At 37.3% G+C, this 6,517-nt stretch overlaps 1 pseudogene; it reads left to right on the top strand.

Moving 5' to 3' along the window:
- The first annotated feature begins 1,941 nt into the window (after window positions 1–1,941).
- On the top strand, window positions 1,942–6,162 carry LOC125532116 (annotated as a pseudogene).
- The last annotated feature ends 355 nt before the right edge of the window (window positions 6,163–6,517 follow it).

Here is a 6,517-nt window from a genome sequence, read left to right as displayed (position 1 = left end):
CTTCTAATGTAGTATATTTGCGTAAAAATGGTAGATGGCGTGGACGACAACAAAATATGTAGTTCTGGTAGTTTCATTAGACCTAATAATAAATCTGAACATTATCAATGTTTGGTGCGAGAGCGCTGATGACAACATACAATGCCAAAAATGTATGTACTGGAGCTGATGTCAATTTTATTAATAAAATGATTAATGGACTAATGAAACTTCCGATCACATTCATTTTTGTAAAGGTAAAAATTATTTAAATGAATGCATTTCGCGTAATGAAAAAAATTTGGTATATGTTTTTTGGATAAATGACGATTCAATTTGTGGTTCTCGTATAAAACAGAAATGCCCCCAGGTGGCTTTAAGTAGATTTTGTAATAATACGGTACAGAGGAAAATACATCCAAGGTTGAAGTTTCACCCCATATGGGTGCATAAATAATAAACAAAAAAAGGTTGAAAAAGTTAAGAACTTGGTTGACAGGATAACTGACTTGCTTTGGATTTAATATATAATTGTTAATGAATAAAATTATAAAGGTGGCTTGAAAGTGGAAAAAGTCAAAAATTGGTTGGCACTATAGCTAACTATTCATACTATTTTATTGGGATAACATAAGTATTTCTTGACAGTAGATGTGAGAATGAGTTATCTTTTTGTTTATTAACTGTAACGAGTACAATAAAATAGAGATTTATTTGAAAAACTATTACAGAAACTTTTGACTTGTCGTGGAATTACTGAATTTTTTTGTACACATGGTCTAGATGTCCACATACACAATTGTAACTAGAACAAGAAATCTGCGTCCACGGTTTTTTTGGTCGGCTAAACTACCGAGGAAACTAGGGTGATTCATGTTGTAGTTCTCAATACCCGGCATGAGTAATGATAAAAGATTAGATTTGGCTGAAGGATGTCTTTTAGTACACAAATTTTCATTAATAAACATTTTGCGTGTGGTCTTTGTTACTTTGGTAAGTTCCAAATTGTAATGAAATAATTGAGTTAATAGAAAAAATGTACTAGTAAGAATAAAGGACGATGCAATTAATAAATTATTTAAGGAGTGAAGGTTGCTTGTTTAAACGGAGGAAGAATATTACAGTAAAATTATATTATAAATTTTTGTGTTGTGATGTATTATTATTAATAATTCGGTACGTTGACAGTACAAAATGAAGGGCGGAGTTCGTGAGGACTTAATTTAATAAATATATGTAAAATCTGTGAAAAAAAATAAAAGTTAAACTAAGTCACCGTCTAAAAAACGCGGTAACTCAATGAGTATGATTGGTTTGGCTGAAAGAAACTTGTACTAATTACAGAAAAGCTGTTTAGCATTTTGTCTATGCATTTGCTAGGAGCAGTGGTGAAAAATTGCAACGTGGATGAAGGAATGAAGGCCTTGAGGTACTGGTGCATGAGATATATTTTGATGAACTTATTGAGGATGTATTTGATTGGAAGCTTGACGACAGGATGCGCTGGATTATTTTTATGAATGGGATTGTGTACGATATATGGAAAACCCGGTTTTGTGGTAACACGCGCGAGGATTGCTGTAATTTATGTCGCAAAAAAATGTTCAAATACATACTACAAATTAATAGTAACAAAGAAAAAAAAGGATAACAAGTTTTTAGTGTCATGGGGCCGTTAATAGAAATGAAACTGGTGTGTAAATTATTATTAGTAGTAATCATTGGCAGCTGGATACAAAACCAAAAGTACACATGCAGCCAACGCATGTTTAGGGGAAAGACCTTGTTTATGTAGGTCAGGGGAAGGAAAGCATTAAAAAATTGTTGTGGTAGATGGGCAGCGTGCCATTTAAGTGGTAGGCAGTGTGAGCAGATATACTATTGACTAGCAAAACCACCTGCCGCTTGGAGGAGGATAGGGTTTCCAGGTTAGATCTGTGCTCGGGAGGGAAGTGCGCCGCCATGGCGATGGAGCAGAAGCTGATGAATACTGGGCAATACAGGCAAGAAAGGTAACACCTCCGGCTGTCCCCCCCTCATCTTTGCCTATTTGTGTGCCAACAGTTTTTTGACTATTTAGTTGTTCCATTACATGGCGCTGCTGGGTCTATGGGGATTTCCGCATTTAGGTTCCTTTCTTTATTAGAAAGTGCGAATAATGGGGAGCTATTCTACAGCGATGAGCCGAGTGCTCTAGAAACCGTCAATGAAGGAAGCGAGTCAGATATATATTCAGGTTCAGAGAACATGCTGTCAAATGTTCATGCATGGCAAACAAATGGTAGTGGCATTGTTAAAGCGACAGATTTGGCTGGGCCTGAGGGTCTGCGGCTTATCAGTGGGTTGATTGAGCCTATTGAACCAGACAAGGCCGACAAAGGATGCCTACAAATTTCAGAGACCGCGGGAGCAGAGCAGAGTTCTGAAAGTGATACTACTTGCGTTAGAAGGTAATTTGAACCTTTGTTATAATTTATATTCAACTTTGTGAAGAAAAATGTGTGACATTTGAACTTTGTTAACAGGCATCGGCGAGGAGCAATGCCTGATGAGAGATCTATACAAGCAAAGAGGGTTACAACACTTGAAACTGCAATCAGGGGTTTTGCTGAAAGGAAAACAGCTTCTGTCATTACACCAACACTAGGATTGAGTTATGATTCATTGACAGAAGCTTACGACTTTTACAACCTGTATTCTTGGGAATGTGGTTTCGGCATACGTTACGGGAAGAGCAAAAATAATGTGAAAGGAGCCAGGTGTATGCAGGAGTTTGTTTGCTGTTGTTCGATAAGTAACTTTTTTTTATACTTGATTACACAAAGCATTGTGTGGATTACATGTTGCTATCGAAAATTTACATGTGCATTTCTTTTGGAACAGGGGAAACCGAATAAGGAGAACAACAGTTCATGCAGAGCAAAATGTCGTGCAACGGTGAGGCTACTAAGAACTGATGACGGGGGTGGTATATATCCGAGAACAGGACAGAGCACAATCATGTACTACTTGATACTTGTGCTTCTAAGCTCCACTTCCCGTCGCATAGGCACATAGATAAGTACACTAGATAATTGGTTGCGCACCTTAGGCAGAATAATGTTAATCTTAGTAAGGTTTACAACATCATTGGAACTTATTTTGGGAGGATCGAGAATGGTCCATTCACCAAAAGGTTCTTACGTACATTGTGTGGGAAAATTAGTAGAGAACAAGCTGATGATGATGTGCATAAAACAATAGAAATTTTCTTGGAGATGAAAGAGAAAGATAGTGATTTCTCTTACACAGTTCAAGTGGATGATGAAAGCCGGATTAGGACATTGTTGTGATCTAATGGTAGAAGCAAATTGCAATACCACTATTTCGGAGATGCAGTGACATTTGACACTACTTACAAGACAAACCTGTATGACATGCCGTTTGGGCTGTTTGTAGGTGTTAACAATCATTTCCAGAGCACTATTTTTGCTGGTGTTCTTATGAGGGACGAGCAGTCAGAAAGTTTTGAACAGGTTTTCCGTGAGTTTGTGAAGATGATGGGAGGAAAGGTTCCAGTGACTATTCTTACTGGTAATTTTTTTGTTTGTTTTCAATCTGAAAAGTTAATAAAAGATGTCATTTGTGCTATAGGAATGATTTTGATTAGTACTATATATGTAATTTATGGTAATATAAATATTTTTTTAATCAAATGTTGAACAGACCAAGCTAGGGCGATGGAGATTGCTATTGAGAATGTTTGGCCGGAAACAACACACCGTTGGTGCAAGAGAGTTTGGGTTATCATCATACAAAGAAGAGTGACTTCCGAGCAGAATTCCATAGATTAGTGAACGACATGCTAACTATCGAAGATTTTGAGAAGGGGTGGGTGGAGATTATGAAGAAATACAGTTTGCAGAGCAATACATTCCTCATACAAATATTTGAGGTGAGGCGGAAGTGGGCAAAGCCATATTTTTCTGGAAAATTTTGTGCGAAAATGACGAGCACACAAAGGAGTGAGAGCGCAAATCACATGCTGAAGAATTATGTTCCTCCAGCATGCCCAATGAATCTTTTTGTCAAGTAGTATGCAAAAGTACCGTTTGATAGAGAGCAAGAAGAAGGTTTCCAAGAAAAGAGGACCAAATTGGTAAGATAAGCAACATTCTTTTAATATATTGTAGTTTGTTTAAGCAAGCCTGAATTATGTTTCTAATCGGTACACAGGCAGGGGTAGTTCTAAAAGTTAACATACCAATTGAACGCCATGCAACCACGGTGTATACTCAGGCCATGTTTGAGCTGTTTGGAAAAAGTCTTTACTACTCATGTTCTTATTACATCGAAGAATTAGTTCCAGGGAGTGAGTACCTGGCAACACACGTGAAGGCGGGGTCGAGGGAGAAATGGTACAAGAGCAGATACAAGGTGGTGGTTTCAGAATTCAACGATTTTTTCAGTTGTGAGTGTTGACTCTTTAAGCATATGGGGACGATTTGTTGCCATGCACTAAAGGTGTGTACATATGAATTTTTAGTAGCTAATTCCTTTTATTTGTTAATTGCTGACTTTGCACATGACTTGGAATAACAGGTGATGATAGTGTTGGGATTGAATGAGATACCAAGGAAGCACATACTGAAAAGATGGACAGTAGATGCGCGTGATACCCTTCCAGAACATCTGAAGCATTATCAAAAAGATGTAGGCCTACCTGATTGCACAACTTTCAGACACAATGCTATGTACATCTTTGCTCTGGAATTGGTTATGATGGGTGATAGCAATCCCAAGGATTTTGACTATGTCATGAGCGGGCTAGCAGAATTGAAGAAGGTTCTTTGCCACTAAGTAATCTTAAAGATGGAATGAGTCTAATTGAAAAAAAGAAGGCATGTAAGTCTTCTTTGTTGCTAAATCTGTTGCTTCAAAGGTAGTCAGAAGCAGATTATTGATGAGGAAGCTGCATCAAGTGCTGGGAAAACTGAATGGAGAAATGCAAAAGCAAGAACGATAGTAGGGGAGGGGCAATCTTCAGTTCATGCTAATGGTACAATTCAAGCAATTTCGGGTTCGTCTACTATCCAGGGGGCGACCTGAGCACGGCTGATTCAAACATTGTTGTAACTTCAAGAAGCATGGATATAGAAAGCGACATGTCCCTGTTACCCCCTAAGAAGAAACCAAGGATGAGAGGTCATCCGAAAACTGCAAGAGACAAGACAAATTACGAAATAAACGACAAGCGATCAGGGTTTTGCACCATTTGCCGTGGGAAGGGGTACAAAAGAACTATATGCCCTCAAAGGGGCAACGAACCGCAGAAGCCCAGGAAGATTCCGACATGTACAAATTGTGGCATAGCCGATCATCATAGGAATACATGTTCAGAAGTGTTGTACTCTACATTGGATGGGGTGCACTCTGTAGGATGCATCTGAAGTAATTATGTACTTCTAATTGAATCTTTTTTAAACATTTGGACAAGTTTGTGTTGTAAAACATCTGGAGACAAAAAATGTTGAAGTTATGTTACTTTTTTTATTATGTTTTTGTAAGAATATGTCATAGGGGTAAGAAATAATTTATTTGGATATAGGCGATACATTAGCAAGAGCAGCTGCAAGGATGGATATCTATGATTGCTGAAAAAGAAAACAAAAAAATTACAGATATATATGGAGCATGATAGGCACAAGGTATTTTTTTGGGAAAATGAACAAGTAGAAGAAAAGAACAAATATTAATGCAGTGTGTTTATAAGAGTGGTAGAGGCCGCAAGAAAATGCCAGGAAAAAGCACATGGTGTCTGGTTGGCAGAGGAGTAATAAATATGTGGTTTTTGAATTTTGAATCATGTGTGAGAGGTGGCAATGCTGCGGACATACTTGTCCATCTAAGGACATGCCGAGACCTGAGGAAGCTTCAGTACTCACCAAGGCAACCTAAGTTCATCATATTCTACAGAGAGAGAGAGAGAACCATTCAGAGCGTTCATGGATATGGTGATGGAATCAAAGAAGCGTCCGAGGAACTTTTCAGTGCATGCAATATACTACTTTGAAATTTCTTCTTCTTCTGTTGTTCATTCTTTTACTAATTTTTTTGTACCAGACAACTGCAAGTGTGGAAGGAGGGGCAGCTTATGCTATAATTGAGACAGGAGATACTTCCTCTGGTTCAGAAGTTGAGCAGGTAAAAATGTAATTAGTGCTTTTAAAATAAGAATGCATGAATTATAAAAATAGTGTAACATCCCAAATTTTCAATTTGGAATGTTATACACTAGATCATCATTGCATATCATATTTATTGCATTTTGGCTGATCCTAGAAATTTTTCGCAACTAAAGGACCCTGGGAGAGAGTTGGGGATTTCGTTATTTTCATATTTGAGTTGTCTCAAATTTTGAAAATAGGATCATTTGATTTTATTTATTTTATCTTTAATTATTTCTATTACAAAAATATGAGAGAGGGAATAAAATGACTTTCCCAAAATAAAGAAATACTGAGGATTTAATAAAAAAATCAAATAAGATTTTATTTGG

This window comes from Triticum urartu, unplaced genomic scaffold (assembly GCF_003073215.2).
Source record: "Triticum urartu cultivar G1812 unplaced genomic scaffold, Tu2.1 TuUngrouped_contig_9107, whole genome shotgun sequence".
NCBI classification, from domain to species: domain Eukaryota; kingdom Viridiplantae; phylum Streptophyta; class Magnoliopsida; order Poales; family Poaceae; genus Triticum; species Triticum urartu.
This window is presented reverse-complemented; position numbering and strand designations above follow the sequence as displayed.